This window comes from Ambystoma mexicanum, chromosome 11 (genome assembly GCF_040938575.1).
Source record: "Ambystoma mexicanum isolate Mex_15411 chromosome 11, UKY_AmexF1_1, whole genome shotgun sequence".
NCBI classification, from domain to species: domain Eukaryota; kingdom Metazoa; phylum Chordata; class Amphibia; order Caudata; family Ambystomatidae; genus Ambystoma; species Ambystoma mexicanum.
The window spans coordinates 1,336,822,790-1,336,850,198 of NC_090934.1; the positions used below are offsets into that span (position 1 = coordinate 1,336,822,790).

Genomic DNA, 27,409 nt, shown 5'->3' on the forward strand with positions numbered 1-27,409 from the left:
TACATTGGGAAATCTAAACGTACTATCAGAACTAGAATAGGAGAACATCGCTCATGCATTAAGAATAATACCAAAGATAAACCACTAGTAGATCACTACAATAAAATGAAACACTCTTTCAATGATTTGACCTGGTTTGTCTTGCAAACTCTCGATCCACATCCCAGAGGGGGAGATAGGGACCTCAATCTACGTAAACTTGAACAAAAATGGATCCACAAACAAGACTCGGTTAAAAGCGGCCTAAATTTATATATCGAATGGAATCTGTTTATACACAAATGAGATGTGTCTCTTCCCCTTTTTAATATCGGGGACCAAGCAGCTTATAGTCCTGCTAGTCAGAATCATGGACGTTTCACTAGATTTGGATGATACATCCCAGAGCCTCCACTGCATTGTGTTTTATAACAACCTGCTCCCATGCTCTGTGCCGCCTTTCAGAAACAGCCATATTTTTAACACACATCCATCTAGATCTTGGGCAACCATTCAGAAATGGCCGATTTCCTCCGTCCCTTTTGCGTGTTGTCTTTTGCGTTTTCATTCGCATCAGGCTAGCCATTAGAAAACACGTCATCACGCCAACGCTAACGTGTGATCATGTATAAAGGCGCCATATAAATCACATGATCACCGACACGGTACGCGACCGTCTGGACAGAGAACAAATAGTCCTGTTCCATACGTACAAGTAAGTCTTCCGCATTTAGAGTTTTTTTGTATTGAAAAGTAGATTGGATTCCGTTTCATTCATAGTCCTTTTGTGTACCTTTTGAATTTGTAGATCAGGTACACACGCGATATTTGATACGTACCGCCCCGTTTTTCGTCTATACGGATTCCAACAACACCGCATTTTGCCTTTGTACTGATGGCAACAGCATCACTATGGATTAAAGGTATGAGGACTCACATATATTCCCTCCATAATGTATCTGTAGCGAGGCAATCGCTACAACATTGATGTGCATTACATGCATTCCTCTCTCTCCTTTTTCCTCTAGTCACTATAAGCCATTGATCGACACCCTTTGCTTCAAAAAGGAAACAAAGTCACTAATAACTCTTGGACCTTGTAACACTCCATCAAATATCGTGAAAATGGAGCTCCACTTGAAGGTATAAAAAATAACATCGCTCTATAGAAATAACATGAATAACATTTTTATGAAGAATGCTTAAATAAGAAAACGATAAATATCTCTCTACATCAGTAATAAGATACTCCAAAAATATAAGTTATTTAACTAACTTGATCGAGACTGAGGGGATTAACCACTTAGTTTTCTTGGTTGCACACCCACTAAAATAAGACAGTGCAGGTCATAGAAATACTGATGAGGCTTGCTGATGAATGACATTTGGAACTTAGCTAGTTTTGAACCTATTGTGTTTGTTTGTTTTTAGAAATACATCTTTTGATACTCTCAGCCCAGTATGAAGATTTCGATGCTGGGGTTACTAACACCGCTTTAACGTGTCCTGACGAAAGTCTTATATGGTCTCACTTCCATCCCACGACGACAGCCACTCACAAAAGACTGGTGTTGACCTATAAGGCTGGAAACAGAGCTAACCTGTCGACACTGTTTACAGATGGGCTTATGCCCATATACTGTACCATTAGTGGTTGTTCAAAAATGTTTTCATGAGTCATTGTTTGTGTTGAAAAGTCACTTACAAAACTACTAACATCACCTATATTCATAAAAGAAAATAGGCCTGATACATGATTGGATGAAATGAAGTGGTCCCACATGACTACCTCTATTATCTAACCGTTTCTGTTAAACAGGATTGTGATTTTGGTCATCTTTGGTGTTTTTAATTGAACTAATTATGTTCAATCTTTTTATGTAATCAAATAAAATTATGTTTTTTTGAGTAAAAATACTAGCTTTTGTACAGATTGATTCTATAATAAGATTATGTTTCTCCTGCATGTTCCTCATCTTTATCTAGACCTTGCGCCCGAGATTGTGACAACAACAGGTAGCTTGTTTCTGGGAAAACCCCTTTTTCGTCTATGATTTACTGACCACATCCCACAAGCCCCTATCAAAAAAGTGGTCGCCCCAGCCCAACAGCTATACCCCATACACAATATTGACTACAGACTGCCCACACATTAAATGGGAGTCCAACGTCACTGTGTAAGTCAATGTCACTTGGGCACACCCTTTGCAAGCCAATGGAAACGGGAAGCAGGAGGGGTGTGTGTCACACAAACCCAAGCATCTAACCCAAATTCAGGACAAGCCTGCATGTGCCCAGCCACAATACAGCGTATGCCCACGGGAGCCACACAAGGCAACACACTGTCAAAAAAATCAAAAATCAAAAATCAAAAATGGCCATGAATGGGCCAGGGGGGTTGGAGAAGGCCACCCAAGAGGTCCGAGGACAGGGTGCACACCAAAACCCTCCATGCGAAAAAAAAAGACCTCCATGGGCTCATGGCCTGCACAGCTACCCTATTGTGAGAGATTCGCTGCTGTCGCTCTCCTCACCCTCTGCAGCTGCATCAGGAGGTGGTGGCACTATGGGAGGCAGCCCACGCAAAGCCCTAGTCTGGTCCTCCATGGCAGCAAGCATGTGGGTGTGGAAGGTCTGGTTCTGGAGGATAATCGTGCGGAGGTCCCCATGCAACAACTCACGGGATGCCCGGACCTCCTCCCTAGTTGCCTGCATCTCAGCTGAGAGCGTACGTGCGAGCCGCTCCAGCTGCTGTTCTGTCCTCATGTCAGTTGAAGCCTCAAGCTCAACAAGAGTCACCCTGAGCTGACGGAGTTCCACCCTCAGGTTTTCCCTGCGGCCCTGGGACGCAATAGAAATGGCTTCCCGCAGAGTCTCCAGTGCCGCCCGCCTGTCCCTGTTGGACGCCAACATGTCCTCCCTGTGTGACTGGCAAATGGAGTCTGTTGCCTGCTGTAGTTGTTCCATCAGCCTTTTTTGGGGGACAATGGAAGTGGCCACCATATCCATGGCCTGAGCCATCATCTCAGACGATGCTGCCTGTTGGTTTGCCATACCGTATATGGATTGCTCCCATGCGGTATTGCCAGGTGGCGTACGGCCACCGCGTCGGCGGGCACCACACCTGTCTGGGGCAAGACGAACTGCGCCTTGCTGTGCCGGCACTGCCTGAGGCTGCAGGACTGCATTCCCCCTCTGATCTGCTGGCCCAGGAACAGGATCAGATGTTGCGGAGTATGACCCTGCATCCGTAACCACCAAAGGCGGACCTACCAACACTGACATCCCCATTGAGGGTTCTACCCCTGGTGCAGGTGGGTTGAACAGTACAGAATCCCTCCCAGAAACACTTACCTGCGACCGCACATAGGTCTCATCATCCGAATCGACACCTGAATAGAGCTCGGGGGAGGTGCACCCAGAGACACCCCTTGAGATGATGGTCTGCAGCAAGTGTGGGTTCTCACCCACCACCACACCACGTCCCTCACTGGTGCCCGGTCGGGCCTGAGACCCCTCCTAGGTCTGCACCATCTCCACAACCCCAGCAGTATCAAGTGCGTCATCCCCTGCAAAGACATGAAAGAAAAGAAATGGGAACAGGCATTAGCACCATGGCACACAATTAGGGCTGAGAAGCAACAGAAACAGTACTTCATTGACACATGTCCCACATGACTATAGCCTTCCCATGCATGCACCGTCACTGCGTATGAAGGGGAGGCAAATGGCACACATTGATGACACCAAGATGGAAGACCAACACATTTGCTGCATGCTGGCTATCAGTGCCATCACACATTGGCCTGTGATTGGCATGTCCAATACACATACATGACACATGCCATCACACAGATGGCATGTACCATAGCCATGTCACACATGTGACAATAGGACTGAGAAATGCCTAGTGAAAGTGGTGCAATGCAAACAATCAGCCTGAATGAACACAGAATAATACGCAACTATGTTGTGGCAAGATGACACTTCAAGGGCAACTGGCGTGAGGTTGGGCTGAATGTCTACTGTTGCCAGAAGGGATACTGCAATACCCAAATCCTGGTGCACAGAATGTGTTGGATGAAGCACATGGGTGACCCAAACCACTCAGGCACACACACCCTCACCTGGCACTCAATCAGAAGCCCTCGCACACACACCATGCACATGGATGACACACATGCATGTGCACTCACCGGACAATGCCTCGTAATCTGGCAGGTCTCCCACACCTTGGATCTGTTCCTCCGTGACGTAGGTCCCAGCAACATACTCATGTGGAGTGAGTTCTATGTCCTCTGCTGGAGACCCACCTCCAGTCACTAGAGTTGCGGCATGACTTGAGGCCAGCTTTTTCTTTGCCCTGCGCTTCAGGTCATTCCAGCGCTTGTAGCAATCATTAGCTGTGCGCCTCACGAATCCAAGGGCACTTATGATGTCCGCGATGGTCTGCCAGTGTGCCTGACGTTGTGCAGGTGTGGTCTTGCATCCTGCAGTAATCACCATTTCGCTGTCATGTGCAGCCACATACTCCACAAGTGCATCAAGATCGGCCTGATTGAAGCTGGGCTTCCTTGGTGTGCCGGACTGTGTAGCCGTGTCTGGGGCATCAGCCTGTACTGGACGAGCACTCTTCCTCTTCTGCTTGGAAGGTGGTGGGGATCCTGAGTGTCCTACGCCGCTCTGGACACTAGGGGCAGGAGCCCCGGTGGACTATGGACTAGGAGTGTGGGAATGAACACTCACCATGGGACTTGGTGCAGGCATTAGCTGAAGTGTGATGTAGTCAGGCGGAACGTCAGCAGGATGGACTGGGACCGACACTGTCCTGGCTGGGAGACTCAGAGCTGGGGTGGATGGAGCCGCAGCTGCCCCTGCAGCCGCCCCACCCTGCCTACTCGGGGCAGCAGATGACATAGCTGCCCCTGATCCACGTGGCCTGGTGACACCAACATGCACTGCCACACGTGGCCTAGACCTGCTGACCTGGAAGTCAGCCATGGAGTCACCCTGTGCCAGGTCTGGTGCCACAATGGGCTGGTCCAACAAGGGCTGAGCAGGGATGGTGTCAGCCACGTTACCCTCAACCAGGGGGGGGGCATGGGTGTCCCTGACTGGTCACCCACACATGGGGGGCTAGGGGCACCCTGCAAGTCCCGGCCACGTCCCCTACCGTATCCACCACGGCCACCTCTTGTGGCTCGGCCACCTTTGCCACTCTTACCACGTGCTCGCCTCCCAACCATGGCACTGATGTTGTTGTGCGTATGGGAGTTGCAGTAAACTATTGTCCTGGGCAATTGGGGGTCAAAGGGGAAGGGTACTAGATGGAATTCGTACCCTAGTGCTCTAGCAAGGCTGTATGTGACCCCTGGAGGAAGATGACGGGTCACGCAACGAACAGGCACCCCAAAAAAGGGAGATAATGTGCACGCAACCCCTCCTAGACCACGTGCATGGAAAAATAAACCTGCACTACGCTGTGGCACCCAGAAACACAAAAATGAACGTATGCGTGTCACACGCAGCCTAGACTGACCTCTGAAGGGGTACGCAACACACGGGGCAAGCACAGGAAAAATTGTGTGAAAAATACGCGCGTGTGCGCGTTGGCAACACCCCCGCCAAAAGAAGAATTGTACGCTGTCTGAGGAGACAGGACAACAGAAGAAGTGAACGCTGTTTGAGGAAACAGGCCCAGGAAAAAGACAAAAAGAGAAAAAGCTGTCAGAGGAAACGGAGTACGAACTTGGAATGCTGTGAAGTAAATCGCGTATGAACCGACAAGAAGTACAGATTTCACCCACTCGCTCTCCACGAAAAGCACGAACAAGGAAATGGCGTTCTACACGTACCTTTTAAACATGCACACACGTCCAGCGTCACTTCCGCGTGTACGCGCTAAGGCCCTATCCTCCAATTACACGAGCTGACACTCTGACGTGCAGTTATAGGGAAACGCCCGCGCACGCACGTCACAGACGCGCATACGCCCTGAGGCCCTTTCCACCAATTGCACGCTATGACACTCTGACGTGCTTATTTTTTCTACGCGCCATGGAAAACGCACGTGCGCGTAACATCATAGACGCGCCTACATGCTGGGGGCCTTTGGGCCAATGAATTCACGTACGTGTGCTGACACGCTTACGCGCTAAGGCCCTTTCCTCGAATTACACGCAGACGTGCTTGATTTTCACGTGCCAAATCACTCCGTATCAAGCTGGCCACACGTAAGCACACGGAAGACCACGCTCCTGCCCAGAAGGCCAAATTACTGCCCCTCAGATCCCCAAGCATGCTCCCACCTGCCATCTGCTGCTGTCTGATTGCCTACTGCCCATGTGCCCTGCCATTTGCTGCCTGCACATCAGCCAGGGGTGCTGTTGCTGTGACCACCCCTGCTGGAACCGAAGACTCCCGACTGGGATTCCATCGCTCCACAGACCAGCCCCAGGACCCAGTTGCCCACCCACTCCTGCCTCTGGGGTTGTCATGTCGGGCACTGCAACATGTGGCACCACTGGCAACCCCTGGCCAGAGAGGCAGAGGGGCACCAGCTTCACTGCCACCGAAGTTGGGGGGACATGTATGGGGGCCTGCTGGCAGGTGCCCTGCACTGCTGGGGGGTGGGAGTCCAGGGGGACATGAGTGGGGGCCTGCTGGCAGGTGTCCCACAGTGCTGGGGGGTGGGGGTGCTGGGAGACATGAGTGGGGGCCTGGTGGAGGGTGCCTCTGGATACTGGGGGGTGGTGGTGGTGCAGGGGGACATGAGTGGGGGTCTGCTGGCAGGTGTCCCACAGTGCTGGGGTGTGGGGGTGCTGGGAGACATGCGTTGTTGATGAGTAGTGCAGGGTGACATGTGGCTTGGCTGGGGGGCATGCCCATGGTGGATGGGCTGCCTGCGGGACATGGAGAGTGTAGAGGGAACACCTGGGAGGACTCACACGGCCAATTCATGTGTAGTACTCCCCGGAACCCCTGAAATACATGTACCCTGCTGAATTTGCATGTGAAACTTCCCACGCACCCCTAAATGACGTGCAAAGGGGTACGCGACAAACACGGACACCCGCTGTGTGAATAATAGCGTGTGCGTGTATTTCGTGGGTGCGCGGGAAGTTTAACACGCGATCGGGCATGGGGGAGCGTGGTACGTGTATTTCAGGGGCTCACGGGTTGTTTAACACGCGATCGGGCCTTGGGGAGCAGGGTACCACTCACTGTCTGCCTTGCATGTAGAGGAATGCGTAGCCAACACCCACCCGCTGTGAAGTAATGGCGTATGAACCCCAACGCCTGCATAACACACGCACCGCACCCCACGAAAAGCACGTACTGAGCAATGGAAATCCACGTGGGATCTTCAAGTCCTACCAGGGCAACGCCCGTGCGCGATACGTCACAGACGCGCTTACGCGCTATGGGCCTTTGGTCCAATGGAATCCCGTATGCGTGCTGACGCGCTTACGCGCTAAGGGCCTTTCCTCGAATTACAAGCTGACGTGCAGAATTTTCACATGCCAAATCACTCCGTATCAAGCTGGCCACGCGTAAGCACACGGAAGACCACACTCCTGCCCAAAAGGCCGGATTACTGCCCCCCAGAGCCCCGAGCAGCCTCCCACGAGCCATCTGCTGCTGCCTGCCTGCCTGCCTGCTGCCACCGTGCCCTGCCATTTGGTGCCTGCACATCAGCCATCTGCAGGGGTCCAGTTGCTGTGTCCACCCCTACTGGAACAGAAGACTCCCGACTGGGATACCATCGCTCCACAACCCAGCCCCAGGACCCAGTTGCCCACCGACGCCTGCCTCGGGGTCGCCATGTCGGGGCAAACACCATCCGAGACCACTGGCGAGCCCCAGCCAGAGGGGCAGAGGGCCAACAGCTTCAGTCAGAAGGAAGTTGGTGTCCTGGTGGAGCTTGTCCTGGGGCATTATGATGCCCTCTTCGGATCATCACGCGCCGACAAGGAAGGACAGACTCGGATCTGGACGGACATCGTGACTGCCATCAACGCGGAGGGGGTGGCAGTCTGACTATTCCATCATGTCAAGAAGCGCTGGGAGGACTTCAGGTCCAGGACCCTCAACAAGGCCCGGCACCTCTTGAAGGCAGCGGATGCTAAGGGGTGCCGGGGCCACTTGTCAGAAGATCAGATGAGGGTCCTGGAACGCATATCCCCAGCGCTACATGTCCAGGTCCTTGAGAGGCAGACCCGTCTGGAGTCGAGCAGTAAGTGGCCACTCATTGCTGTGTGAGACAGGGCATGTTGCAGTGTGCTGGTTGTCTGATACTTGCCTGTATGTGTGACATAGGCCATGTACGCGTGTGTGTGTGCAGGGACATCATGGTCATGCATTTGAGAACAGTAATGTGTGAAGCACACAGTGTGTGTATTTGTTTAAATGCAACATGGGGAGCCCTATGCGGAATGGACACATGAGAGCATGCCAGTCTCTGTTCCTGGACATGGGTGGGGGTGAGGGATGGGTGCTGATGCCATGTGCATGTATGGTGTCCATGTCTGTGTGTCTGACCTGCGTGTCTGTGACTTGTGAATGCCATGGATGCATGACACATGTCTGTGACAATGTTCAAAATCACTAATGCAGCCTAGTTATCCTTGCATCCACTGTGTCTGGGGTGTACGAGTCCAGATGGATGAAAGTACGGTGAAGTGTGTGCATGTGATAGGCATGACCCATGATGCATGTGAGTTCAAAAACAACATTGTATGTTTCAAGAGTCCCTTGGACATGTTTGCTAATGTCCATAGCATGCGCCATGCCTGTTACTGTATGTGTTTTGCCTGCACTGACCCATGTATTGTGGAGGGACATGATGGAAGGGATCCTTGACAGTGCCACTCATCTGCTATTGCTTCCTGTCTAGGGGACCATTGTACAGTACCCTGATGCTTGTGTTCTATGTCTCCCTCTACACAGCACAAAGTGAAGAAGAGGGCGGAGACTGCGCTGTGGAGCAAAGCGGCGGGGATGCCCCCACGGCTGCAGCGGAAGGGGTGGGTGAGCCCCCACAGGGGCTTGCAACGGCGGAAGACGGGGTGGAGCCATCCAGGTTGGTGGTTTCCACAGAGGAGGAGGAGGCCGCTACTGAGCCGCACATGGGGCCTGGTGGGGGCATCCCTGCTGGTGCAAGTGGTGCAGTCCAGGGCCAGGGGCAGGAGGCAGCACATGTCGCCGCAGAGTTGCCTGTGCATGTCACTGTCCCTGACACTGTGACTGCACCACCATGCACCAGCAGGGATGCCCCATCCCAGGCCCGTCCGCAGGTAGGGGGGATGTCCATGTCATCTGACTCCCCTCCACCTGCGGACGAGGGGACCCCTGGCTGTATGGAGAAGGTCCTGATTGGTGTCGCGTTGCGCACGGGTGTTATTCGTGATGAGGTGCGTGCTTCCCGGGGGGAGCACGCACGTCATCATGAAGAGCACAGTGCCTACGTGGCCCAGTTGGGAGCGACCATGGTCGGGGGTTTCGTACATGTGTCGGGCACTCTGGCGACCCTCTACTCCTCTGTGGAGGCTATGTGCGTGTCGTTCTCCATGCCGTCTTCCGGCCCAGATGCCACCAGGGCCCCCTGTGGACCTGCCCCGACCAACGCAGCCAACTCGGTGGGGATCCCATACCTGCCACAGTCGGGAGTCGGAGGTCCAGCAGGGGTGGACACACCAGCAACTGGACCCCAGCAGATGGAGGATGTGACGACATCATCGGGCAGGGCACGTGCACGACGGCGTCGGTGGATTCCATCAGCCTGGATGCCGTCGTGCTGGCACAGGCAGTTGCGTCGGAGGCAGCGGCAGGCTCGACGTGGGAGGCATCACGGCTCGGGGCCATCAACATCAGGAGTGCAGGCATCGGCCGAAGGGCAGGAGAACCCTGGAATGGGAGTGTCTTCCATGTGGGAGCGGTTGGGCCAGCAGATAGGTGCGGAGCGGCAGCGGGCAGAGGAAGAACGGCTCACAATGGTCAGGGCGGAGGACTCCATGCGGAGGGCGCTGAGGTGGGCTGAGTGCCTCGACGGTATTCGCAGGGAGTTGGAGCTGGACACTGCATTATCCCTGCAAGACCTCGGGGCCAGGGAACATGCCCGCCTCCAAGCCATTGAACAGGAGTTCGATGATGCCCTGACCCATGACAACAACCCGTGAGCCGTCGGACTAGCCCGCTGCCCTTGTAAATAGTTATGTAGTTAGTGTTAGGTTTCCTTTGCTTTTTAATTGTTTTTGGACAATGGACCACATTTTTGTATATAGTTCTTTTATTAGGTAGTATTATTAGATAGTTTTCATTTCTTCTGTTGGGATCATGGACCCTGGATTGTTTATCTGTATATAGTTGAGTGTTGGATTTTATTTTTTCATTTGGAATTTACCCATGGAGCAATGGTTTTCGGTTTGGATTTTCCATTGGATTTACTTTTTTGAACTGTGACTTTGGACACCTTACCTTTGGATTATGATTTGTGGTTTTGCTTTATTTTACGAACATGCTGCTTTTGGTTTTTAATTCCCATTGTCGTTTGTTTATTTTTGATTCCATTTATGTTGCTTTTAATACATTTTCTTCATCAAACTTCAATGTGTAGTATCTCATTGGTTTCATGCATATCATGATATAGGTTTTGACATTCACTGACACTCATTGTGTGTATGTGAGGGACATGTGTTTATTTACATACTTGCCATTGGGGTTGTATCATGTAATTGCCATTTCTAAGTGGGTGGATGCAATACTTGGGTGGGTGTTTGGCATGTGGAGGCAGCCCATAAGGGTGTCCTGATGGAGCTTGTCCTGGGGCATTATGATGCCCTCTTCGGATCATCACGCGCCGACAAGGAAGGACGGACTCGGATCTGGACGGACATCGTGACTGCCATCAACGCGGAGGGGGTGGCAGTCCGACTATTCCATCATGTCAAGAAGCGCTGGGAGGACTTCAGATCCAGGACCCTCAACAAGGCCCGGCACCTCTTGAAGGCAGCGGATGCTAAGGGGCGCCGCGGCCACTTGTCGGAAGATCAGATGAGGGTCCTGGAACACATAGCCCCAGCGCTCCACGTCCAGGTCCTTGAGAGGCAGACCCGTCTGGAGTCGAGCGGTAAGTGGCCAAGCATTGCTGTGTGAGACAGGGCATGTTGCAGTGTGCTGGTTGTCTGATACTTGCCTGTATGTGTGACATAGGCCATGTACGCGTGTGTGTGTGCAGGGACATCATGGTCATGCATTTGAGAACAGTAATGTGTGAAGCACACGGTTGGTGTATGTGTTTAAATGCAACATGGGGAGCCCTATGCGGAATGGACACATGAGAGCATGCCAGTCTCTGTTCCTGGACATGGGTGGGGGTGAGGGATGGGTGCTGATGCCATGTGCATGTATGGTGTCCATGTCGGTGTGTCTGACCTGCGTGTCTGTGACTTGTGAATGCCATGGATGCATGACACATGTCTGTGACAATGTTCAGAATCACTGATGCAGCCTAGTTATCCTTGCATCCACTGTGTCTGGGGTGTACGAGTCCAGATGATGAAAGTACGGTGAAGTGTGTGCATGTGATAGGCATGACCCATGATGCATGTGAGTTCAAAAACAACATTGTATGTTTCAAGAGTCCCTTGGACATGTTTGCTAATGTCCATAGCATGCGCCATGCCTGTTACTGTATGTGTTTTGCCTGCACTGACCCATGTGTTGTGGAGGGACATGATGGAAGGGATCTTTGACAGTGCCCCTCATCTGCTATTGCTTCCTGTCTAGGGGACCATTGTACAGTACCCTGATGCTTGTGTTCTATGTCTCCCTCTACACAGCGCAAAGTGAAGAAGAGGGCGGAGACGGCGCTGTGGAGCAAAGCGGCGGGGTTGCCCCCACGGCTGCAGCGGAAGGGGTGGGTGAGCCCCCACAGGGGCTTGCAACGGCGGAAGACGGGGTGGAGCCATCCAGGTTGGTGGTTTCCACAGAGGAGGAGGAGGCCGCTACTGAGCCTCACATGGGGCCTGGTGGGGGCATCCCTGCTGGTGCAAGTGGTGCAGTCCAGGGCCAGGGGCAGGAGGCAGCACAGGTCGCCGTGGAGGTGCCTGTGCATGTCACTGTCCCTGACACTGTGACTGCACCACCATGCACCAGCAGGGATGCCCCATCCCAGGCCTGTCCGCAGGTAGGGGGATGTCCATGTCATCTGACTCCCCTCCACCTATGGACGAGGGGACCCCTGGCCGTATGGAGAAGGTCTTGATTGGTGTCGCGTTGCACACGGGTGTCATTCGTGATGAGGTGCGTGCTTCCCGGGGGGAGCACGCACGTCATCACGAAGAGCACCGTGCCAACGTGGCCCAGTTGGGAGCGACCATGGTCGGGGGTTTCGTACATGTGTCGGACACTCTGGCGACCCTCTCCTCCTCTGTGGAAGCTATGCGCCAGTCGTTCTACATGCCGTCTTCTGGCCCAGATGCCACCAGGGCCGCCTGTGGACCTGCCCCGGCCAACTCAGCCAACTCGGTGGGGATCCCATCCCTGCCACAGTCGGGAGTTGGAGGTCCAGCGGGGGTGGACACACCAGCAACTGGACCCCAGCAGATGGAGGATGTGACGGTATCATCGGGCAGGGCACGTGCACTACAGCGTCGGTGGATTCCATCAGCCTGGATGCCGTCGTGCTGGCACAGGCAGTTGCATCGGAGGCAGCGGCAGGCTCAACGTGGGAGGCATCATGGCTCGGGCCATCAACATCAGGGGTGCAGGCATCGGCCGGAGGGCAGGAGAACCCTGGAATGGGATTGTCTTCCTTGTGGGAACGGTTGGGCCAGCAGATAGGTGCGGAGCGGCAGCGGGCAGAGGAGGAACGGCTCACAATGGTCAGGGCGGAGGACTCCATGCGGAGGGGGCTGAGGCGGCCTGAGTGCCTCGAGGGTATTCGCAGGGAGTTGGAGCTGGACACTGCATTATCCCTGCAATACCTCGGGGCCAGGGAACATGCCTGCCTCCAAGCCATTGAACAGGAGTTCGATGATGCCCTGGCCCATGACAACAACCAGTGAGCCGTCGGACTAGCCCGCTGCCCTTGTAAATAGTTATGTAGTTAGTGTTAGGTTTCCTTTGCTTTTTAATTTTCTTTGGACCTTTTGTACAATGGACCACATTTTTGTATATAGTTTTTTTATTAGGTAGTATTATTAGATAGTTTTCATTTCTTCTGTTGGGATCATGAACTCTGGATTGTTTATCTGTATATAGTTGAGTGTTGGATTTTATTTTTTTATTTGGAATTTACCCATGGAGCAATGGTTTTCGGTTTGGATTTTCCATTGGATTTACTTTTTTGAACTGTGACTTTGGACACCTTTCCTTTGGATTATGATTTGTGGTTTTACTTTATTTTACGGACATGCTGCTTTTGGTTTTTAATTCCCATTGTCGTTTGTTTATTTTTGATTCCATTTATGTTGCTTTTAATACATGTTCTTCATCAAACTTCAATGTGTAGTATCATCTCATTGGTTTCATGCATATCATAATATGGGTTTTGACATTCACTGACAACCATTGTGTGTATGTGAGGGACATGTGTTCATTTACATGCTTGCCATTGGGGTTGTATCATGTAATTGCCATTTCTAAGTGGGTGGATGCAATACTTGGGTGGGTGTTTGGCATGTGGAGGCAGCCCATAAGGGCCAGGGATCTAGATTGTGATGACGTGTTGGCTAGGGCACATGAGTCGAGGCCTGGTAGAGGTTGCCCCTGGATGCTGGTGGGTGGGGGTGCTGGGAGACATGTGTGGGGGCATGTTGGAGGGTGCCCTGCACTGCTGGGGGGTGGGGGTGCTGGGAGACATGAGTGGGGCCTGGTGGATGGTGCCCCTGACTGCTGGGGGGTGGGGGTGCAGGGGGACATGAGTGGGGGCCTGGTGGACGGTGCCCGTGGATGCTGGGGGGTGGGGGTGCTGGGAGACATGAGTGGGGTCTGGTGGATGGTGCCCCTGACTGCTGGGGGGTGGGGGTGCTGGGAGACATGAGTGGGGGCCTGGTGGAGGGTGCTCCTGACTGCTGGGGGGTGGGGGTGCAGGGGGACATGAGTGGGGGCCTGGTGGACGGTGCCCCTGGATGCTGGGGGTGGGGGTGCTGGGAGACATGTGTGGGGGCCTGGTGGAGGGTGCCCTGCACTGCTGGGGGGTGGGGGTGCTGGGAGACATGTGTGGGGGCCTGGTGGAGTGTGCCCCTGGATGCTGGGGGGTGAGGGTGCTGGGAGACATGTGTGGAGGCATGGTGGAGGGTGCCCTGCACTGCTGGGGTGTGGGGGTGCAGAGGTACATGAGTTGGACATGAGTGGGGGCCTGGTGGAGGGTGCCCCTCGATGCTGGGGGGTGGGGGTGCAGGGAGACATGTGTGGGGGCCTGGTGGAGGGTGCCCCTGAATCCTGGGGGGTGGGGGTGCAGGGGGACATGAGTTGGACATGAGTGGGGGCCTGCTGGCAGGTGCCCCACAGTGCCTGGGGGGTGGGGGTGCTGGGAGACATGTGTGGGGGCATGGTGGAGGGTGCCCTGCACTGCTGTGGGGTGGGGGTGCTGGGAGACATGTGTGGGGGCCTGGTGGAGTGTGCCCCTGGATGCTGGGGGGTGGGGGTGCTGGGAGACATGTGTGGGGGCATGGTGGAGGGTGCCCTGCACTGCTGGGGGGTGGGGGTGCTGGGAGACATGAGTGGGGGCCTGGTGGAGGGTGCCCCTGACTGCTGGGGTGTGGGGGTACAGGGGGACATGAGTTGGACATGAGTGGGGGCCTGGTGGAGGGTGCCCCTGGATGCTGGGGGGTTGGGGTGCAGGTGGACATGAGTTGGACATGAGTGGGGGCCTGGTGGAGTGTGCCCCTGGATGCTGGGGGGTGGGGGTGCTGGGAGACATGTGTGGGGGCATGGTGGAAAGTGCCCTGCACTGCTGGGGGGTGGGGGTGCTGGGAGACATGCATGGGGGCCTGGTGGAGGGTGCCCCTGACTGCTGGGGGCTGGGGGTGCAGGGGGACATGAGTGGGGGCCTGGTGGACGGTGCCCCTGACTGCTGGGGGGTGGGGGTTCAGGGGGACATGAGTTGGACATGAGTGGGGGCCTGCTGGCAGGTGCCCCACAGTGCTGGGGGGTGGGGGTGCTGGGAGACATGCGTTGTTGATCAGTAGTGCAAGGTGACATGTGGCTTGGCTGGGGGGCATTCCCATGGTGGATGGGTTGCCTGCGGGACATGAGCAGGGGTGCAAGGTAGTCCCCTGTGGTGTGGGCTGCCTGCAGGGGCCGTGGAGGGTGTAGAGGGAACACCTGGGAGGACCCACATGGCCAAATCACATGTAGTACTCCCCGCGCACCCCTGAAATGCACGTACCCTCCTGAATTCGCGTGTGAGACTTCCTGCACACCCCTGGAACACACGTACCCAGGACAATCGCGTGTGGAACTTCCCGCGCACCCCTGAAAGACATGTACCCTGCGGAATTCACGTGTGAAACTTCACGCGCACCCCTGAAATACACGTGCTCTGATGGAATCGCGTGTGATACTTCCAGCGCACCCCTGAAATACACGTACCCTGCTGAATTTGCGTGTGATACTTCCCGCGCACCCCTGGAATAAACGTACCCAGGACAATCGCATGTGGGACTTCCCGCGCACCCCTGAAATACACGTACCCTGCTGAATTCGCGTGTGAAACTTCCCGCGCACCCCAGTAATACACGTACCCAGCTGAAATCGCGTGTGAAACTTCCTGCGCACCCCAGTAATACACGTACCCCGCTCGCACAGGGCCAATCGCGTGTGAGACTTCCCGCGCACCCCAGTAATACACGTGCCCCGCTCGCACAGGGCCAATCGCATGTGAAACTTCCCGCGCACCCCAGTAATACACATACCCCGCTCGCACAAGGGCCAATCGCGTGTGAAACTTCCCGAGCACCCCAGTAATACACGTACCCCGCTCGCACAGGGCTAATCACATGTAAAACTTCCTGCGCAGCATAGTAATACACGTACCCTGCTGAAATCGCGTGTGAAACTTCCCGCGCACCCCAGTAATACACGTACCCTGCTGAAATCGCATGTGAAACTTCCCGCGCTCCCCAGTTATACACGTACCCCGCTCGCACAGGGCCAATCGCGTTTGAAACTTCCCACGCAGCCCAGTAATACACGGACCCCGCTTGGCGTTTGCTGTTTGGCAGCCCTGTAAACTGGTCCAGGTTTAGCGCAGACATTTGCGATGAATTGGGGATTTTGATGGATTTTCCTTGCGCGAGGGCGTTCTTGGGGGCGTAACTGGTGGTGCTGCAGGGTCGCTGCGCCACTCTGCAGCACGGCTGGTTTTGGGGGCTAAAATCAATGAATACGATGTGCGATGAAATGGATTTTATCGCACGCGGCTGGCGCAGTGTATCGCACGGGGACACTGTGCGCCAGCCGCGTGCGCCACTTTTGTGCAAAATTCTATGAATTACCCTGATGGTTTGGTATTTCAGCAGATGTACTTTTAAATTTCAGTATTTCTTTTTTGTATGTGTGTAGTAGAAGGTTGGCATGCATAGAATTGTTGCTAATTTGTTGGAAAGCTATTTCATTCTGTAAGTGGCTTTCACTTCCAAAATATTTTTTCTGGAAATAGTCGATTTCTTCAAGTAGGTCTTTTGCTGTACCATGTAGAAGAATGTTATTTAAATCGGCTAGTGTTAAAGCAGGACTTTTAGCATAGTACAGTTTATAGACTAGATTTCTTATAGTTGAATGATGTGTTGATATCATTTTGATATAATGGAAGGTGGTTTTGCAAGTAGGTCCTGAAATGCAGGCCAATGAATGTCCTTGTAGTCCTGTGTACTTGCGCACTGGACAAGTATGCATATTTTGCAGTAGTTTAATTTTGATTTTGTCTTTGCCCTTCACATATTGATTGAGGAATTGGCGTAAAGACTTGAAAGATTCTTTGGGAATGTTACACATTGACATGCATGGCCATTTGTATACTAGACTTTCTGATTCAGTTAAATGGAGAGGTAATTCTAAGTTTTCTTGGGATATTTTTGTAAGCAGTATTTCTTGTTCCATTATGGTATTATTAACTTTTTCATAACCTCGTCCACTGCTATGTATGGCAATTGTATTTGTTTTCTTTTGTTTGTATGCTTCTTCATTAAAGTATGGTTCTTTGCTCGTAGTGTGACACCATTCACCCCCACAGATACTTAAGAAGTTATTTCTGTTGACATTTTGCTTATTGAGAAGTCTTTTTTGTAATTTAGTCATTAGTTTTGTTAGTGGTTTCATTTTGTTTAACACTAAAATAAATAACTTTCTTTTGAGAAGGATTGCACTGTGTATCACCGCTTCTAATATTAATTTCCTACGGTAGGTTTTAAGGGTTGAGTTTGATTTCTCTCCTGTTTTTTATAAGATTTTGAAGGACTCTGTGATGGAACATTTTTGCTAAAATACTTTTTTTGGTATGCTTAGTTTGCACTATATCAAGATTTATAGGAGCAGTTTTATCTGTAGTGGTAGCTGATTTTTTGTTAATTGTTTTGTGGTTTGTTTTACATTTTGATAGAGGAGGCAAAGTTTCTGTACTTGAAGCTTGTTTTGTTTCGCTAAATGACTGTATTAGCTGTTTTGTTTTAACTTTTTTACAAATTCTGCTAGAGATGGATGCTTGTTTTTGACACTTATATTTTCATTTGCTCTGCTTCTGAGTTGCTTTCTACGGACTTGATTTTTGGTAGGCATTCTTTAGGGTCTGTTGAAAAAAATAAAGAAGGTATGGGTTGGGGTGTTCTTAATGTATGTGTGCTGTGTGCATGAATGTGTGAGTAAGATAATAAAGATGTGATTGTGCATTGGGCAACTACAACTAGTTGGGATGGGTATTCTTGAATTTATGTGCTACTAAACTGGGGTTCAGATGATAGTAGAAAGTAAGCTGGTGGTGTGGAGAAGTAGAAATAGTAAATCTAATGGTATACAATTAAAACAGTTGTTTGTTCTATAATATCAAAATTCTAGGGGTTGAATTGGGTTATTTGTGTGTCGAAAAATAAGAAATTGTTTGTCATTCTGCCTGTAAATCTCTGTTTAAGAAATGGGGATTTGTAGACAGAATAGTGCACAATCTCTATTTTTAGACACAGAAATAGCATGAATTAAACTTACAGTGTGTTTGAATAATAGTACAAATAATATGGTGGTATTCAATTTACTTTGTTTCTGAAATGAGCAGGTTTCTTCTTAGTTGTTCTTTGTACTTCAAATTCGGCTGCTTCTTTTCAGGAGAATGGTCTTCACTGCAATTGTAAAGGAAACAAATAAGGAATTTTGTTTGTATATAGCATTGTTTTTAATTTAGACATCGATTTTTTTATTTGACATTGATCCTCAGCGCCTTCCTCAAAATCATGAAAACTATCTTATTCACATAAGATGCATCGCACCAGTTGAATACACATCATATGTTTTTAATGCATAAACTGTATTGTAATGACTAACTGTACCAACCAAAATATCATTTGTATGCCTTGTGGAATTCATAACGTATCACTGAATACCACTATTTCTGTAACTAAGCTCTTGTAAGTAACAGCTCCTCAATGCCACAGGCTGCTTGCCCAGTATATAAATATAAGTCAATAAATGTTTCTATTTTTGTACAAGTATTGTTGTTTGATTTTTGAACATACTGTGTGCATGCAATTTTGTTTGAGTATGTTAACTCTTCATATTGTACTTTAAATATGTTAGTTCACATGCTTTGAAAATGTGTGTGTAAAAAGAAATTAAATAGCAGATAGGTTTGGAAGTGACAGTTGATTTTAGGAGATCAAAAAAATGACAGTAAATTCATTTTATATATTATACAAGTTAAAAGTCAGTTAATCTGTTTATATGAATCTATACAAATTGTACATGTACTATAAAGAAAATATGCATACCTGTAGTTTGTGTTCATGCATATGGATATGCATGCAGCTGCAAGTAGAAATCTTGGAGACTTGTACAGTATTTCTGGTAGAAGGTGCTTTCCAATGATATGACACTTGTACTCAGAGAGACTAACAGTAGCTATATCCAATGAGGGAATGGCACAGAAAGTGAAAAGGAAATGGTAGAAGGACTGTTCATGTTACGATATGTCCGAGGACATGGCGTAGTCCGCGGACATCGGGTGTTACATCCAGGGATTTTTGGGTTGGGGAGCCATGCAAATGAGAATGAGCAGAGAAAGTGATTGGTCAGGAAAGTTTAGTGGGCATGTTGTGCCAGGAGAGAGTTTCTCAGATACTCTTTTTGCTGAGAGAAGAACAGATAGCTATGGCTGTCTGTTTCAAAAAACAGATTGTTTGGATTTTGGGAGACTCGTGGATACATTGGTTGAAGGTGCATGCAGAAAGCTGTGGAGTAGCTGTAGATCTTGGATTCCCACATGTGGAAGTGCACTGGCATGGAGTACGTGCAATGAAGTGGTTGGACTTCCTACCTCTCTGTGCTACTTTGGAGACAGAGCAACATCCAGACATAATTGTAATTCATTGTGGAGGGAACAGTTTAGGACATCTGTCTGGAATTTGCAATGAAAGAAGGACTTGGGAAGGTCATGGACATGTTTCCAAATTCTCAAGTAATTTTTTCACGGATTGCGCAAAGACAAATGTGGCTTTGTTCTTCTTCATTTGGTCCACATATGGAGAAAGCAAGGTGCAATGTCAATAAGGCTGTTTGTGCCTTTCTAAGAGATTTTGGCATGTCCTCTTTTCACAATGAAAATATTATGTTTTGTAGTACATACACTTTTTGCAGAAATGGAGTCCATCTTACTTATGCTGGCAATCAGATTTGTTTTGAGAAATGTACAAAATGCATTGCGACCTTTTTTGGAATTACAGCATCCATTTTATAGTAGGTGTTGAGCATTTCAAATTTTTCAAACACAAATAAACACCACCAGAAGGCTCTTTTCGGAGCCACCACTTCCTCCCAGATAAAACTGCAATGGTTATGATAGGGTAGCACCCCAACATTTTAGATGTCCGCGGACTGTCCTCGGACTTCTAAAAAATACACAGAGACCTGCTTCATTTATTTTCACTTCTATTTTTTAACTGTAAAAGGTGGCTCTGAAAAGAGCCTTTTTTATTTTTGTTGTTTTAAATTTATTTTGGTTTTTTATACAAGACACACTAGGAGAGCAGGGGAAAGGAGGGTAAGGAGGGGACACCAACCACAGGGATAAGAAAGGGCGAGCTGAGAGAGGACGATGTAGAGTGGGTTTCACTTGGGTAGTGAGCAGACCTTCTCGTGCTCTGAGACGATAGACTCAAAAGCACTACAAAGTCTCTCCCCCTGCACAGTACTGCGTCGCAGTACATACACACAACTGTGACCCTCGAAAGGTAAGGGTCATCAGCATTGCGTATGGCCTGTGAGGCAGCTTGAGGAATACGCTGTCCCACAGGAGTGTTCCTTGTGGTGACAGGATCGGAAACGGAGGATGAAGTAGAGGAAGTCAACCTGCTATGCTCCTCGCAAGGTATAACCTTGCGAACGGCCCCCGAGTGGAATGACTTTAGGTGTCACTTCATGGTAGTTGTCCCAAAGCTGTATGAACCATGCCTCCCGCGACTGAGTACCATTTTGCACTCATTGCAGGTGACTTGGTTCGCACGCGCCTTAGGACCATTACCACGAATGGTAAGTAACCGCCACACCCAAGACTCACGCCGAGTGCTGGTAGTAAGGACTTCCACTACCTCATTCTCGTCGTCCTCTTCTTCCTCCTGTGCATCTTCACTCCTGTTCCCCTCTTCAGGCCCTTGGAGAGGTGGTGGTGGTGGAGGGGGTGGGGGTGGTGCTGAGGCAGATGCAGCACCAGGTGGCATGAGTGGAGCCATGGAAGCCATCAGCTTGGCGTTGAAAATCTGCAAATTGGCAGCAAAATTCACTGTGCTCTGTAGGTTAGCCAGAAACACAATGAGAATGAGCTCTAGGGTGTGATCTGTTATAGGGGTGCTTGTGCGCGGTTCGCAGACATGCGTGCTGTCCGCGGACAGATCGAACAGAAAAAAGGGTTCAAAAAGTCACAAAAAGTATGTAGAAACTCAGGATTACTATGTGGGACTTGTTGTTGTGAGTTTTTATTGGAAAATATTGTAGATTACTTGAAAATGTAGTTTTAAATTGTTCGGGACACGAACATTGTTCGCAATCAGAACATATGCTGATCGTGGGCGCGGTCAATGATAGGTTCGTGAACATGTTTGCGAAGGAAGCGGGTGTCCGCAGGACACCAAATGCACTGAAACTATTTTGCGCATGTGCGTTGGTGTTCTACGGACACTGTTCGGGTCCTGAAGTGATTAAAAGTGCATCACAAGTGAAACGAACAGTTACGGACAGGCGTTTGTTCTTAGAACAGTTTCAACTTGTCTGCGAACAATACGGACAGACATAGCGTCCTCAGGACACCCCCATTTTGTTTATTTATGACCATTCCGGGACACTTGATGTGTTCTTAGAACAGTTTCAACCTGCCTACGAACAGTACGGACAGGCATAGCGTCCTCAGGACACCCCCATTTCATTTATTTACGAACATTTTAGGACCCAGTCTGTGTTCTTAGAATTGTTTGAACTTACCTGCGAACAATACGGACAGGCATAGCGTCCTCAGGACACTCCCATTTTGTTTCTTTAACAACATTTTAGGACACAGCCTGTGTTCTTAGAACAGTTTCAACTTGCCTGCGAGCAATACGGACATGCATAGCGTCCTCAGGACACCCCCATTTTGTTTATTTACGAACATCCCAGGACACATAATGTGTTCTTAGAACACTTTCATCTTGCCAGCGAACAATACGGACAGCATCCTCAGGACACCCACATTTCGTCCATTGACAAAGATTTCAGGACACCGCGTGTGTTCTTATAACAGTTTCAACTTGCCTGCGAACAATATGGACAGGCATAGTGTCCTCAGAACACCCCCATTTCGTTTATTTAGAACATTTTAGAACATCTGCGTTGTCCGCGGACAAAGCGAACACAACAGGGGGGTCTACCACCTAAATAAATAAAACATTTAACCCATCTCTTACTCCCCCACCCTCCTCAAACACTTTTACACACCAACACACTCTACTAAATAGTATTTTTCCACCAAGTTTCACCGCACTGTCCACGGACGTCCATGAATCCAAGATGGCGGGCGTTCCCGAAAATCTGACGCACTTCACGCTCTTTACCGTCCAAAAAACAAACACGTTGCATGTCCGCGGACATGACGCAAGCCGGTTGTCCAATCAGGACACTGTCCACGGACCGAACATAGATATCACAAATTTTTTTTGACCTATTTTTTGCTCATTTTATAAAAAACTACTGGACGGATTTTCACCAAATTTGCAAAAGCAAGCTTTCGGGACCAAGCCGCTGCTCCTGGTCCTAATTTGGTGAAAATCCATCCAGCGGTTTGGGCTCTAAGCGTGAGCAAAGTTTTTTCCCCATTCAGTCTACGGGAAAACAATAAGTTTTGGGACCCCCCCTTATAACTTTGCCCCTCCCAGACCAAACCTCACCAAACTTTGCAAATACATTCAGAGTGACCCTTATACTTTTTTTGCAAAGTTTGGTGAGGATTCGTCCAGGGAGAGCGAAGTTATGAGCCACCCAAAAAGGGCACTTCCTATGGAAACAGCAAATTCACCATAACTACACAGCCACTAGCGTGGCTGTGTAATATTGAAAGGAGAAAAATCCAATGCAGAAAAAGGAAAGAAAACGGGATGCACTCCCAAAACAAGCAAAAACGCCAAAATATCTTTCTGCAAAGGGCAGGGACAACGAATCAGCTCCAGACTGACAAATCCCTTTATTATGAATTAGTCAGGATGACAAGGAAAAGCAAAGAAACAAAGTGTTGCTTTAATCTATTTAAGTGTACAAATCACATCACATCGCATTTAAAGGAATTCACTCTTACACAATCATAAAAAGGGAAGAAAATAGAATTATTTCTTCACATGGTAAGGTGTGCTAAATACAGAGTATGCCACAGTGAATAACCACTTTGTTATCGGCGAGTACTAGCAATTTATATATAACGTTATTATAGATGTATCTAAATACAGACATTTAGGCATATCGTAAAGTATTTTAAAATGGGACTAGTTTCAAATGCGAGAAAACTCTCAATAATGCTTGCCCAAAAAAAGTACAAAAACGGTAGCCTCTTGCTGAATAGCTGCCTGTGTGCTAGTGATTCGCTGCCCAAACCCCCACACTAACCCTTTTAAAACTAATGCTGCCAAAATGAATGGCCAATTGTAACTCCACAGTGCAACATTACTAGCCTAGGTTAAGCAGATGTGTGCAAGGACCTCATGTTACATCAATGAATAAAGTACATAGTGCCGGTGAATATCTTCACTGTAAACATATTAATTAGTGCAAATAAGCATAGCAGCAACTAGCTGGAATATATTATTTCCAACATAATGTTTCCCATTGAATAAAGTGCTTTGTGCCTGTAAACTTTCACTGTAAACATATCGACTTGTGCAAATCAGCAGAATAGCAATTGACTACAGTCAATAGATGCAAACATGAGCAACTATTATACAGGGATGGGGTACCAGATGAGGAGATTTGATTTTAAAACCCTCTAATATGCTTAAACCTCTAATGCATAATGTCATCCCATAAATAAAGTGTTATGTGGCAGGTCCTATATGGAGTTATGGGTGGTGTGGTGTGCTGGGCTGTGGCATATATGCTAGTGTGTGATTCATGAAAGAAGCCCGCCAATATTAATACATTTTAAGGAGTAATACTAAAAAAAGGGAGGCTGTTGTAAATGTCTGAATGTGCTTTACTATCGAACACTCGTAATGGAACAAAATAGAAAAAATAATAAATTAAGAGAGAAAAGTCTCTAATTCTAAAAAAAACTTTAAAAAGTGTTGTACCATAAATATGTTGGGGGTACTGCAGGAGTTTCAATATAGGGTAATAACAATTAGTTTTATCCGAGATGTAAACCAAATGGTGTCCCCAGTACATCATGAATAGAAAAAACAAACAAACCATCAGACTTTAGTTAGCCAAAAGGCTAATGAAGGCTACATAATGTACATAGCTAGACTGTGCTTTCTCAGCATAGACAATGTCATCGAAGGCAAAAGGCTGAGTCACGAAAAGAGAGAAGATAGAGGAGAGAAGCAGATACTTAGATTGAATAGAAATAATCTCGTACAGTTCAGGCTGGAAACCATATGCATGAAAAGCTCCACTAGGCAATGCTACGAACAGTACTGGGAGAATATGACAATAATATACATGAAGAGCCCAAAGTCCTTCAACTGGAAGCAAGGAACATGCATAATAACAATAATCATTTCCTCCAATACTAGGTTCCCAGAAAAGTGTAAAGTTCTTCATCTAAGTTATGTCCTCTGGGTTTTTTAGTTTCCCGGTCCAAGATGCATTTAGTTTCCAATTGTCTGACTGACAATTTTCTGTTGCCACCCCTAGGATGTTTGGCTACTGTGTGTATACCAAAAAATGCAAAGCCATCTAACTTCACATCATGTACTTGTTTAAAATGTAAGGCCATAGGGTACGTAGGATCTATATGTTTAATAGCATGGATATGCTGGAGCATACACAGCTTCAATCTTCCTATTGTGCCCCCAACATACCACTTATCACAGGGACAAATGAGCACATAAACCACATACTCCGTGTCACAAGTGATACATGATCCTATAGAAATGTTTCTTGCCAGGATGGGATGTTCATAATTAAAAGTCTCTGGCATATTGACAGGCTTTGCATTTCCTGCACTTGTGGAAGCCTGCAGTTGGTGTGTTGAGCCAGGTTTGGCCTGTGGATAATGTCAGTGAATTCATAAAACTAGAGACCAGATTGTCTTTCAGGGAAATCAAAAGTCGAAATGTAATATTCATTCTATCCCCCAAGGCTCCTCGCATGTGTTCATCCAGCTGTAGAACATGACAATGTTTATGCATGATCTGCTGTATATGCTGGGAAGCCTTGCCATAAGTGAGAATGAGTCGAGTCTCACTATGCATATGTCTGTGGATGGCAAAACTTTGGCTATTAAAAGCGAGCAGCGATCCTGGTCCCTGGCCTTGTGATATGCTTGTTCAAGTATTTTTTTAGGATATCCACGTTGTTTAAACTTCAAGGCCATTCGTGCACGTTCTGCATCAAATGTCTCCAACTCTGAACAATTCCTCCTTATGTGGATACAGTCCCCATATGGTATACTCCATTTCAGGGCGGTAGGATGATTGCTCTTGGCGTATAGCGGAATATTAGAACTTGTGGGTTTTCTGTATAGTTCTGTAACAAGTTCATCCTGAGCCACTTTAACAAGAATATCCAAATAAACGAGTGCAGTCTTTTTGTGGCTCTCGGTAAAATGAAGATTTAGCTCATTATTGTTTAGTTTCTGGACAAAGTCCGGCCATTCAGAACTTATGTATATATTTCTCATTTTTTTAAAGAATGTATCGATGCTAAGTGACATCTGCAATTTCTTCGACTTTTAGGACTAACATTTCCAAACATGTCAGGCATTGAACCTCTTCTTCTACTAAGAGGCGGGAGGAGAGCTCAAAGGCAGCACATGCGCGTGTCTTTGGGTTTGATCCCTGGTCGTATGTTTAGAAGCTGGTGGAGTCCCACAAGAAGTGTTATTTAAATTAGTGATAATAGGAATAATAAGAATAATAAAAATAGAGTTGGGTCTGCATACCAAATCTTATGGAAATACATAAAGGCTCTAACCACAGCTTGTTCCTGATTAGTAACAATACCAAGACTGAACCATAAATACTCTATAGGCGTAGATGTAGGAGAATCTAAAATAGATCCCCACAATGAGCCTTAGCTATATTGGATTTTCAGACGCCCATATCTATGAATCATAGAGTGTTATGGGAACCACTTTCGATTTGCAAGCGTCGATTCATGGTATTTGGCTAAACCCTGCATTATTAGTATGAAATCTTTGAGCGCCCAAAAAGGTGTTCAGCTTTGATGATCTTCACTATTTCATGTTTGATAAATGAATATATCATCTACGTTTTCAAAAGTAATGTGATGTAGTTCATCAGGCTTTATTAAACAGCATTGCTTCGTGTAGTGAAGAAGTGTCATTTGTTTGCAGGAAGGAGCCGGGGAATGGTGGCCTTTATACTCTGGCATCACTGCAAATGTAGATGAAATAACTGTCTCCAAAACTGAGGCAAAGCACGAGCTGCTGCTTGATTTATATTTTGCATCATCTTCTGGTAAGTGGAATCTTTCACTACATAATATTTTACAACATTTGTTTTTCCCCCCACCCGGTTTTAGGATTCATTCTGTATGTTCTGCACTGTAATATCATGCATGCATCCAAAACATTAGAAGTGGAAAGAGGGCAGGGCACATTAGCTGTCTTCTCTTCTGATTCCATCTTCACTGTTTCTGAAGCAGCAACCACCCACAGGAGAGCATTCCTGGTGTTGTAATGTCAGAAAAAACTTAAGTTAAAGGCCCAAGCAAGGGTGTATAATGAGAGTTCAGGGCCAAAGGCCATGACTAATGACTGGTTGGTGTTCTAAAATGTACAGTGGACAAGGGAAAACACCATAGCTAGTGTCACATTTGTATTTAAATATTTGCATTGGTTATAACAAAAGGATGTAGCCATGGTCAAAGGCTATGACTAGTGGCCCAGTTAGAATATACAGTGGGCATGGCTGAAGGCCATGGCCACTGGCCAGTATTATGTTAAAAGCCAGGGCTAGTGGCTGGTTAGTGCATATAATAATATTCAGTGGAGATGGGTCAAGGATGTAGCCACTGGTGAAAGGCAATGATTAGGTTTGGTGGCCTATTCGTATTTTAAAATATACAGTGGGCCCAGCTTAAAGCCGTGGCCAGTGTCTAGGAGTCAAGCACATGACTTCTGGCCCATTAATGTGTTAAAATATATTTGGCCATGCACACTGAATATGGCTGAAGGCCCTGTTTAGTGCCAGATACTGTTGTGTAGTAATTAGTGGTATCATCAGTGATGTCATCTGTGTTGTCAACATTGTGGTCATAGGTTGCACAACAGGGGGCACAAAGTTAAGGTGGCTTTAGCTGATGTCAAGGGTTTTGTTATGTTAAATTCTCACCTTAACATTCCTGCAAATAATGTTTTTTCCTTGAATATATATATATATATCAATGAACAAACTTTGTTAAAGGGATGTTATGGTTAAGTTGCACTAATAGAAACCTATGAAATGCAAGGAAAAAACTTTGTTAAAGAAACGTTATGGTTACAAGTAAAACCGAAAAACATCAGAAATTCGCCAGTTATGTA

General features: G+C 48.3%; 1 long non-coding RNA gene across 1 annotated transcript in view; it reads left to right on the forward strand.

Moving 5' to 3' along the window:
• Positions 1-26,336, forward strand: part of LOC138504854 (uncharacterized) — a 211,365-nt gene extending 185,029 nt beyond the window's left edge. The window contains exon 3 of the long non-coding RNA XR_011280011.1: positions 26,219-26,336. This is a non-coding gene — a long non-coding RNA (uncharacterized lncRNA). The remainder of the gene's footprint in view (positions 1-26,218) is intronic.
• The last annotated feature ends 1,073 nt before the right edge of the window (positions 26,337-27,409 follow it).